We start from the raw sequence: 10,771 nt of genomic DNA, 5'->3' as shown, positions 1-10,771 counted from the left end.
GGCAATATAACCGCCGAACGCTGGCCGCCAACAACATCGACGTTCAAGCACTTGGCAGCGACGACCTGCGCGAGACCATCAGAGCGGTCGTTCGCGAGGAACTGCAGAAGTTCTTCCCCAAGTCGCAGCCTCAAGTGGCATCTATCGCGGACATCGTCAAAGAAGAAGTTCAGCGCTCATTTGGAGTTCCCGATGTGCAGCCGCAATCGCTGCAACCCCAGCCGGAAGCGCTGACCCACGCCGCCGTCGCCCGTCGTCAAGGCCCCCCTCCGCGCTCGCGCCAGGGCCCCGCAACGCCGCAGTTCCGACGTCCACCACCGCCGCCGCCAGCACGCCCGTCCGTCGTCCAGCGCAGCTACCCGAGAAAGACGGACATTTGGCGCGCCCCCGACCACCGCCCGCTCTGTTATCACTGCGGGGAAGCCGGCCATGTCTACCGCCGATGCCCATACCGCGAGATGGGCCTACGAGGGTTCGCCGTCAACGCGCCACGTCCACAGTTTGGCGAGCGGCCACGTGATATCGCCGACTACATCGCCGGAACGCAGTGGAGACCCCGACGTCCTTCGCGTTCGCCATCGCCGGGACGCTACCTGTCGCCGCAGAGCCGACCATACACTGGCCTAGCCCCGGGCCGGTCCGTGAGCCCCTATCCGGGAAACTGAAAGCAGCAACCGATGGAGGTGAGGTTGCTGTACGACGCAATGCCGAAGATCCTCCGCCGCCCACGAAGAAGATTCGCGAATCATCACGACGATGTATTAGCACGCCGCCTGGAAAGAGCCTTGAAGACAACACTTCGCCGCCGCAAGAAGACCGGCCGACGCGACGTAGCAGAAGCGGAGCAAACCGACGCAGCCGTGATCCGACGCCACGACTTAACCGTAATGCTAGCCGACGGTCTACCGACTTAGACGTACTGATCGATGGTCATAGTGTCACCGCTCTCGTCGACACTGGAGCCGACTATTCTGTCTTCAGTGGCCCGTTCGCCGCCAAGTTGAAGAAGGTGAAAATGGCCTGGCAAAGACCCGATATCCGGACAGCGGGAGGCCACCTAATAACACCGGCTGGAATCTGCACAGCGCGAGTCACGGTAAACAACCGCACTTACCCGGCGAGCTTCGTAATCCTGCAGCACTGCTCCAGGGATGTTATCCTAGGCATGGACTTTCTAAACCAACACGGTGCAGTCATCGACTTAAGGTCCAAGTCGATAACGCTTTCAACGCACAGAGCGATACCACCGGATACAAGCATCAGTTACCATGCCTTGAATGTGCTAGAAGAACAAGTCACCGTACCGCCGCGCTCCAGCGTAATGATGTCCGTCGGTACCGAAGTGCCTGCAGACATGGAAGGCGTCATAGAGGGCGATCATCACTTACTGCTCGACCGTGAAACTTGCGTCGCTAGAGGCATAGCTGAGCTACGCGAAGGGAAAGCAAGAGTGATGCTCACGAACTTCAGCCACGAATACAAGCACATTAACAAAGGCACCACGGTCGCCTACATCGACGAAATAGTACGAGCCAGCAGTGCTTTCGCCTTCACGGATTCTAGTGCACCTGCAACGACGACTGTAGTATCTGAACCAACTTTCGACGTCAACCAGAACCTTCCCAGGCATAAGAAAGAACAGCTAAAGGCTCTGCTCCTGCAATACAAGGACTGCTTCTCGTCGTCGTCAAAAGTTCGACAAACCCCTGTCTCCAAGCACCGCACCATAACCGACGAATATGTCCGCCCAATCCGTCAGAGCCCGTACCGAGTTTCGGCGCGCGAACGCGAGGCCATAAGGCAACAAGTCGACGAAATGCTACGCGACGACATCATCCAGCCGTCCAAGAGTCCGTGGGCGTCCCCCGTGGTGTTAGTGAAGAAGAAGGGTGGAACCCTACGTTTCTGCGTCGATTATCGTCGCCTCAACAAGATCACGAATAAGGACGTATACCCCCTCCCACGGATTGACGACGCCTTGGATCGACTCTACAACGCAAAAGTATTTTTCGTCGATGGACCTCAAAACCGGCTACTGGCAAATCGAAGTCGACGAGAGGGACCGGGAGAAGACTGCCTTTATAACACCAGACGGACTGTTCGAGTTCAAGGTCATGCCGTTTGGTCTTTGCTCGGCACCTGCGACTTTCCAACGCGTCATGGATGCAGTACTGGCAGGCTTGAAGTGGCAGACTTGCCTCGTCTATTTGGACGACGTCGTTGTGTTTGCCTCAAGCTTCGAAGCACACCTGCGGCGCCTTAAAACAGTTCTTCAAGCAATCAAAACCTCCGGACTCACGTTAAAGCCAGAAAAGTGCCGCTTCGCATATGAGGAGCTCTTGTTCTTGGGCCACATCATCAACAAGTCTGGAGTGCGCCCCGACCCTCAGAAAACTGCGGCCATCTCCAACTTTCCTCCGCCCGCCGACAAGAAGGCAGTGCGTAGATTTCTTGGACTGTGCGCCTATTACAGGCGCTTCGTCAAGGACTTTTCACGGATCGCCGAGCCACTGACGTACCTCACGAAGGCCGACGTCGAGTTCAAGTGGGAGACGCCGCAAGTCGAAGCATTTGAAGAACTGAAGCGACGCCTGAAATCGCCGCCAATAGCGCATTTCGACGAAAACGCCGATACCGAAATCCACACCGACGCAAGCAGCGTAGGACTCGGCGCCGTGCTTGTGCAGAGGACTGACGGACTAGAAAGGGTCGTAATTAAGTTACGCTAGCCGGTCGCTATCGAAGGCGGAAGCAAATTATTCCACAACAGAAAAGGAGTGCCTCGCCATCATCTGGGCTACATCAAAGTTTCGTCCCTACCTCTATGGCAGGGCCTTTAAAGTTGTGAGCGACCACCACGCCTTGTGTTGGCTAGCTAACTTGAAGGATCCTTCAGCTCGCCTCGCACGATGGAGTCTTAGACTTCAAGCATTCGACATCGCCGTCGTTTACAAGTCCGGGCAAAAGCACTCTGACGCCGACTGCTTTTCTCGCGCCCCCGTCGAACCGGCGCCACAAGACGACCAGGATGACGACACTTTCTTGGGACCCATCAGTGCCGACGAATTCGCCGAACAACAGCGAGCCGACCCGGAACTAAGGAGCCTTGTAGACTACCTGGAAGGCAAGATCGTCATTGTGCCGAAGGTGTTCAGGCGAGGATTGGCGTCGTTTTTCTAACGACGTTCTCCTAAAGAAGAACTCGCCTCTCCGAGCCAACTACCTCCTCGTGGTAACCTCAGCATTGTGTCCAGAGGTTCTGCAAGCGCTCCATGACGACCCAACGGCTGGACACCTCGGTTTTTCCCGCACGCTCGCGAGGATACAAGAAAAATACTACTGGCCTCGCCTCTCTGCCGTCGTCGCCCATTACGTAAGGACATGCTCGAGACTGTCAGCGACGCAAAACACCGCCGACAAGGCCAGCCGGACTTCTACAGCCGATCGAGCCACCTCGCCGACCGTTCCAGCAGATCGGGATGGACTCACTGGGGCCTTTTCCGACGTCGACGTCCGGGAATAAATGGATCGTCGTAGCTACGGACTACCTCACCCGCTACGCCGAAACAAAAGCCTTGCCCAAAGGCAGTGCCGCCGAGGTAGCCCGATTCTTCGTTGAGAACATCCTCCTGCGTCACGGTGCCCCAAAAGTCCTCATCACCGACAGAGGCACGGCCTTTACGGCAGAACTCAAGCCATCCTACGATACAGCCAGACAAGCCATCGCCGGACCACCGCCTACCACCCGCAGACGAATGACTTCACCGAGCGCCTAAATAAGACCATCGCCGACATGCTGGCAATGTACGTCGACGTCGAACACAAGACGTGGGATGCCATCCTTCCGTACGTGACCTTCGCATACAACACGGCCGTGCAAGAAACGACGCACATGGCGCCGTTCAACCTGGTCTACGGAAGGAACCCGGCAACGACGCTTGACGCCATGCTACCGGACGTCACCAACGAAGAAAATCTCGACGTTGCCACTTATTTGCAGCGTGCCGAAGAAGGTCGACAGCCCGCCCGCCTGCGCATCAAAAACCAGCAGAGGACCGACAGCCGACACTACAATCTTCGACGACGCTACGTCGAGTACCAGCCCGGCGACCGTGTTTGGGTCTGGACTCCGATACGCCGACGAGGACTTAGCGAGAACCTGTTACGTCGCTATTTCGGACCGTATAAGATCATCCGACGTATTGGCACACTGCGCTATGAGGTCGTGCCAGACGGTATTTCGCAATCACAGCGGCGCCGAGCACGACCTGAAGTCATCCACGTGGTGCGTCTTAAGCCTTTCTACGCACGCTGACGAACTTAGGTCCTTTGTTGCTTTGTTATTATTTTTTTCCCTTTCTGTACGCGTGTTTTTTTTTTTTTTTTTTTTGCTTTCGTGTTTGTAACATCGGGACGATGCTTTTTAAGGGGAGGGCATTGACACGTATACATGTTTATCTTTCACCGGTGGCCGCTTTCCACCGGCTAACAAATGTTAAAACGTTATCACTCGGCGCAGGACGCGCCTGTATCGGAAGTTTCTAGAACGTTATCGATGCTTCTTTCCGTTGCCTGTTTTCACCGACGCTTACGTTATCTGATTGTATGACCGACGCGAATTGTCTAGAACTTTCTCGAAGACACACGGGCTCCAGGAAATAATCTGGAACATTCGATGACTCATGTATAAAAGCCGACACGTTTCGCCGCTGATCAGAGATTTTGACGATCGCCGACTGTGTTCGCCGCTATCGTTGTGCTTTGAGTGTAGCTTGCTTTTGTGGGCACAGGTTCGCCCAATAAACAACCAGTTTCGTCACACACTGTGTTACGACTGTTTTCTTCACTGTCACTACTACGTGACAGTATCAACGACATTAATCATTTTAAAAAATGTCACAGTTTCGCCCTAAGGGTGAAGCAATGAATGCGATAGCAACACAGCAATGTCATAGGAAGTAAGGTGAGCGGCCTTGGTAGCAATATGAATTGTAGTAAACATGAGCTGATTAAGTAAGCAGGTGTGCTGCGGCGTAAGTAGACCGACATGAAGAGAGACTCGATGACCACGAGAAGGCGCGTGTGAAACGGTGGTGTTGATGAGAAGCGCTTACCGTGGGCAGCGCGTGCGAAGGGACACACCTGTAGTGCTGCACTGCCGATCTGGGCAGCATTGCATGTGTAGCGTGCGTTGGAAAATGTGGCCCGACTATTACTAACTGAATGTACAAGCGTGGTGTGAGCGCGCACAAACAAACATGAATAGATCACACTGAATGACTGCAGCCAACGACTGTCAAAACGCTGGCAGCGCAACGTACCTTCGGCCGCGCAGCGGGCGAAGGTACGTACGGTCTATCGCTTCAACGAAAACTGAGCGGCGCATAAAGGTCAGAGCCGTGTGGAGATAAGAGGCGGTGCGGTCGAACGAACGACGAGCGCGGTTGTTGGCAGTAGTTGGCAGCGTAGAAGTGCGCCCCCCCCCCCACTCCCTCCGGCGCTGGCTTCCCGCTTCCTTGCTTTCGCGTGGGAGAGATAAGAGACTGTTCGGACGAGCGACGAGCGCGGTTGTTGGCAGAGAAGTGCCCCCCCCTGCTCCCTCCGGCGCTGGCTTTCCGCTTCCTTGCTTGCGCGTGGGAGGAGTGCGTTCGCTCTCCGTGATAGCGCGCGTCCCCGCACGCTTCCGCTGGGGCATACGGCGCGCGGCGAAGATTTTATCTATACGGAACCTCACGGCGACAGCGACGACGACGGCGACGCCGACGGCAGAAATCCGGTTGAAGTGTCCATATAATTGCTATCGCAATAAAAGAGAATCACAGACGTTATTCAATCTGTTACATCAGACGTCCTTAACCGTGTGTAGGAAGAACTTGAATATCGTTTCGATATGTGTAGGACAACTAATGGAGGCCACATCAAACTGCACTGAACAGTTGTGAGACCTGGAGAGATTTCCTTTTATTTGGTGAAGAATTCACATTTCTATCTTGTATATCTTTCTATCTTGTACCTTAGGGAGGCCAGGCGCACGCAGAAGAAAATACGTCGTCGTATGGACAAAATATACAACGAACGATGGTAATCAGTCTGTAACTTGGTAGACCCCCGCAAAGCACTCTCGCGTATGGCGAACTCTCCAGGGCCTTCGCTCTTCTCGGCAACGCCACCCCTTTAAGGCACTGGCTCACCAACAAGGCTGCCGAGAAGTAGATGTTGGAGAAGACTTTTGTGTGGCAATTGCAGCTGACAGAGTGCTACTAAAGAATCTTGAATTGTTTGAAGTTCCCTTCATGCAAGTTTCGGCAATGGACGAACCTTTCTCCATGGAAGAACTGTAGGCTGCTCTAGCCATTTGCACGCGTTCCTCTTCGCCCGGCCCCGACAACATATGCTAACGATAACGTATGCTGCTCTCCACCACATTGACCATCAAACACGAGAGATCCTGCTGCGTCATCTCAACTTCTCATGGAGCGACGGTGTTGTTCCCTCTGAGTGGAAGCGTGGCCGTCTTGTACCAATCTTAAAACAAGGAAAGTCTTCCCTTGACCTGAAATCATACCGGCCTATTTCTCTTTCCAGCTGTGTTGGCAAGTTAATGGAAAGGATGACCCGGACGTGCCTCGAGTAGTTTCTTGAACATTACAATGTTTATCCAGACGGAATGACAGGTTTGTGGTCGTTCGTCGGTCGACAACGTCATTAATCTTGTTGTCTTCGATTCAACGACAGAAATCATTCAAACGCCTCTAAATTTGTAGTACTATTTTTAGACATGAGGGGCGCTTATGTTAATCTGTCTCATGAAGCCATTCTTGACGCGCTCCTGGCTTCTGAAATCGGAGGCCGAAGTTTTCGGTGGATTCGAAGCTACCTGATCCAAAAGAGCTTATTTGTATTCACCGAAGATGGCCAAACGACTGACCACGACAACAGCCGTGCAGTTCCGCAAGGTGGCGTTTTAAGCCCAGTTTTGTTCAACCTGGCTCTGATTGGGCTGGTGGAATCCCTGCCGCAGTCTGTCTGTCAATTTACGCAGATGACATCTGCATCTGGGCTTCCGGAGTAACTCGCCCGCAGGTTCGCGCAAGGTTACAAAAGGCTGCAATGATGACGTCTACTTATCTTCAGAGGCAAGGTCCCAGTGTGTCAACAGAAAAATGAGCTTTGGTCGCCTTCACGCGAAATTCGATGGCTGAATACCCTGTGTCTGTTAATGGCCAGCCTGTCTTGTACAAGAGAACCCATCGATTTTTAGGGATCACTGTCGACCGCGACCTCTTCTGGAACCCCCATGTATCTTACCTAAGGAAGAGACTCATCTCTATCAGTCACTTTTTCAAAGCCATTACCAGAAAAGCATGGGGACCGTCGGTGTGTTCTATGCTGCAACTGTACAAAGCGCTCTTCATGGGATTCTTGCGTTACAGTATTCCGATGCTGTCAAGTGCCCGGAGGACAAACCTCAGAGTGCTTGACAGCATGCAAGATATCAAGCATGTAGAACCTGTTTTGGACTACCGTGACGAGCTTCAACAGCCGCAACAATAGCCATTGCCAGGGAACATCCCATCAGTATGTATGTCGCCACAGACACCCTCCGAAATCGTCTTCGATACCTTTCCCGACTACAGTCTCAACGCCTTGCTTCTCTGTCGCAAAGTAGACCAGATGCAACTTTTCGGACATTGTAACCTCCTACCAGTCCTCTCTTGCATCAGACTCCACGCCTGCAGCAAGATCACCTTGTCCTATGGGGTATCTTCAGCACCCACAAGTGCGGCTTTACATTCCAGGAGTTGCAAAGAAGTCCGACTTGCCTACTTGGGCCCTGAAGCAAGCCGCTCTACATCTGCTGCATGATTCCTACTCCAATTGAATTCACAATTTATACAGATGGCTATTCGACTCTGACCAGCTCTACTGGTGCCGTGGTTATTCCGTCGACGTCAATCTGCACGAAGTTCAAGATCAGCCACGTCACAACATCCACATGGTCTGAACTTGCCGCCCTCCTTAGCGCAGTGCTTAATCTGCACGAACAATCACCAAATCAATGGGCTATATTCTGTGACTCAAAGGCAGCCCTACAGGCACTCTTATCAATTCTGCGCCGCAGCCCACATGAACAATTGGTAGCAGAGATACGATTACGCTACCATCAAGCGGTGGACAGAGGCCACGACATTGTATTTTAGCACGTGGCTACCTGGGCACCGCAACATCACTGGCAATGAATGTGCCGACAATGCTGCCCGTGAGGCACATGAAGAATGTCAAGAATCCCGATACTATTGTCGAGAACGGATGCAGTGCGACACCACAGCGGTCTTGCCCATAGTATAACTCTATGAAAATGGAATACACCGGAGTTCACCAACCGGCACCTATATGCCATGGACCCACATATGCAATTACAACTTTTACCAGGTTTTAATCGACGGGAAGAAACATTACTGTGCTGCCTGCGAATAGGAGTTTCTTTTACAAACGCCTATTCATTCTTAATTTAAATGGCGGACAGTGCCAATTGCAGCACATTTGGTGTTGAGGAAACCACCAGACATCTCCTATGTGACTGTCCCAGGTACGAAGATGAGAGGAGTGCCCTTCGGACGGCTTTGGGGCTCTTATACGACAGGCATTTTATGGAGGAGAAGATCTTGGGGCCCCGTGGCCTTGAGCGTCTGCTATGTGCAGGGCTATACAAAGGTGCTGCTGCGTTTTTTGAGGTGCACCGGTACGTACGACCGCCTGTGGCTAACTCAGCGATGAACGCTTGACTGTGTAACTGTGCAGGGTGTGAACTTCTCTCTTCCTTCTCCTCTTTCAATCCCCTTTCCCCCTTCCCCAGTGCAGGGTAGCTTACCGGGCTCAACCAGGTTAACTTCCCTACCTTTCCCTTATGACTTCTCCCTCTTTTGTTTAATTCAATTGAGAACTACAAGCATTTTCTCCTGTACTGTCCTTTGTGTCATTTTTTGTTGGCTTCTTATGATATGATTAATAAAAAATCCGCCTCCAATCCACCCTGTGAAAGTGGATGTACAGCAAAGCTGTTGCCAACGTTAGACAAGCACCACCACCGCAAGCGACGTACGTCACGCACGCACGCACGTGTGCGTAAGTGCAGCATACATCCTCATTCTCCTAGGCACTCCGCCAAGCGTAAGTGCCCTTTTGAAATAAGTGAATTCCTCAAATTGCGTCAGGAAATTCGTAAGGTATGACTAACAAAAACTGCAGACATACGTAGCTTCGGATTGTAATTCGAATACACGAGAAAAACGGCATCGTAACGTGACGATATCGCCTGATGACGTAATCTGATGACTTCATCACGTCAAACGTGACGTCATGTGATGCTTCTTGGAGAAGCAGATGTGCGCTTCCCTCTTCTTTGTGCTGTCTCCGGGATCGGCCCCCATTTTTGTGCGATCAAAAACCGCGCACGCGAACACGAAAAATCCCGACCAACTAGAGGCTAACAGCTTCGCTGTAAAATGGGGCCCCTCAGTTTCCTTTCTTCTCGTTCGTTAAATAGCGAGGTTCTCGAATCCGGCAGCTTTGATGCCTTCAGGTAGCATGTGTGGGTTTATTGACCAGTTGCCTTCACCCAAAAAGTTCACGTAGACGTGACGCCTGCGGCACAAAGGGTGTTCCACATCGACTTCCAAGGCCGTGAGTGGTGGCGCTGGCTAACACTTCAAGGATTACTTCGAGTAGATAAACATAAATACCCGAGAAAGTGTACGCCGCGGTAGCTCACTTGGTAAAAGCATCGCACGCGTAATGCGAAGACGTGGGCTCGTATCCCACCTGCGGCCAGTTTTAAATGCGAAGTATTTCTTGGCGAACATTTGCCACATTGACAGTATCTATCTATCTATCTATCTATCTATCTATCTATCTATCTATCTATCTATCTATCTATCTATCTATCTATCTATCTATCTATCTATCTATCTATCTATCTATCTATCTATCTATCTATCTATCTATCTATCTATCTATCTATCTATCTATCTATCTATCTATCCGCCTACGTCTTGGTGCTCTCATGGTCGTATCGTTAACTTGGTATTTACCGAAATTGGCGTAGTGTGGCAAGCGTGTATGACGAACATAAATGAAAGGTCATGACATGAATATCATGACATGTGTGTCATCTAGGTCATGAAACAGCCGCCTACGTCTTGGGGCTCTCATGGTCGTTTCGTTAATTTGGTAGGTGCCAAAATTGGCATAGTATGACAACAGTGTATGACGAACATAATTGATGGGTCATCACATGAATTTCATGACATGCGTATCATGTAGGTCACGAAACAGCCGCCTAAAATGACAATGACCCAGCGAAAAAATATTAACACTCAAAAACCACCGAAATGTGTTCGGACGTGAGTACTAAGGGAAGGAAACACTAAAAGATGATGGCAAAAGTCATAGTCATCAGCATGACTCAGCAGAAATGACAATGACTCAGCGAAAATAGATTAACACTCAAAAACTACCGAAATGCGTTCTCACGTGGTTACTAAGTGAAGAAAACACTAAAGGATGATGGTAGAAGTCATAGTCATGATCATGACTCAGCGAAAAAAGATTAACACTCAAAAACCACCGAATTGCGGTCTCACGTGGGTACTAAGTGAAGGAAACGCTAAGGAATAATGGTAGAAGTCATAGTCATGAGCATGACTCAGCAAAAATGGCAATGACTCAACGAAAAAAGATTAACACTAAAAAAATCACAGCATATCCACGA

This window comes from Dermacentor silvarum, chromosome 8, assembly GCF_013339745.2.
Source record: "Dermacentor silvarum isolate Dsil-2018 chromosome 8, BIME_Dsil_1.4, whole genome shotgun sequence".
Classification (NCBI taxonomy): Eukaryota; Metazoa; Arthropoda; class Arachnida; order Ixodida; family Ixodidae; genus Dermacentor; species Dermacentor silvarum.
Note: the sequence above shows the minus strand (reverse complement) of the source record.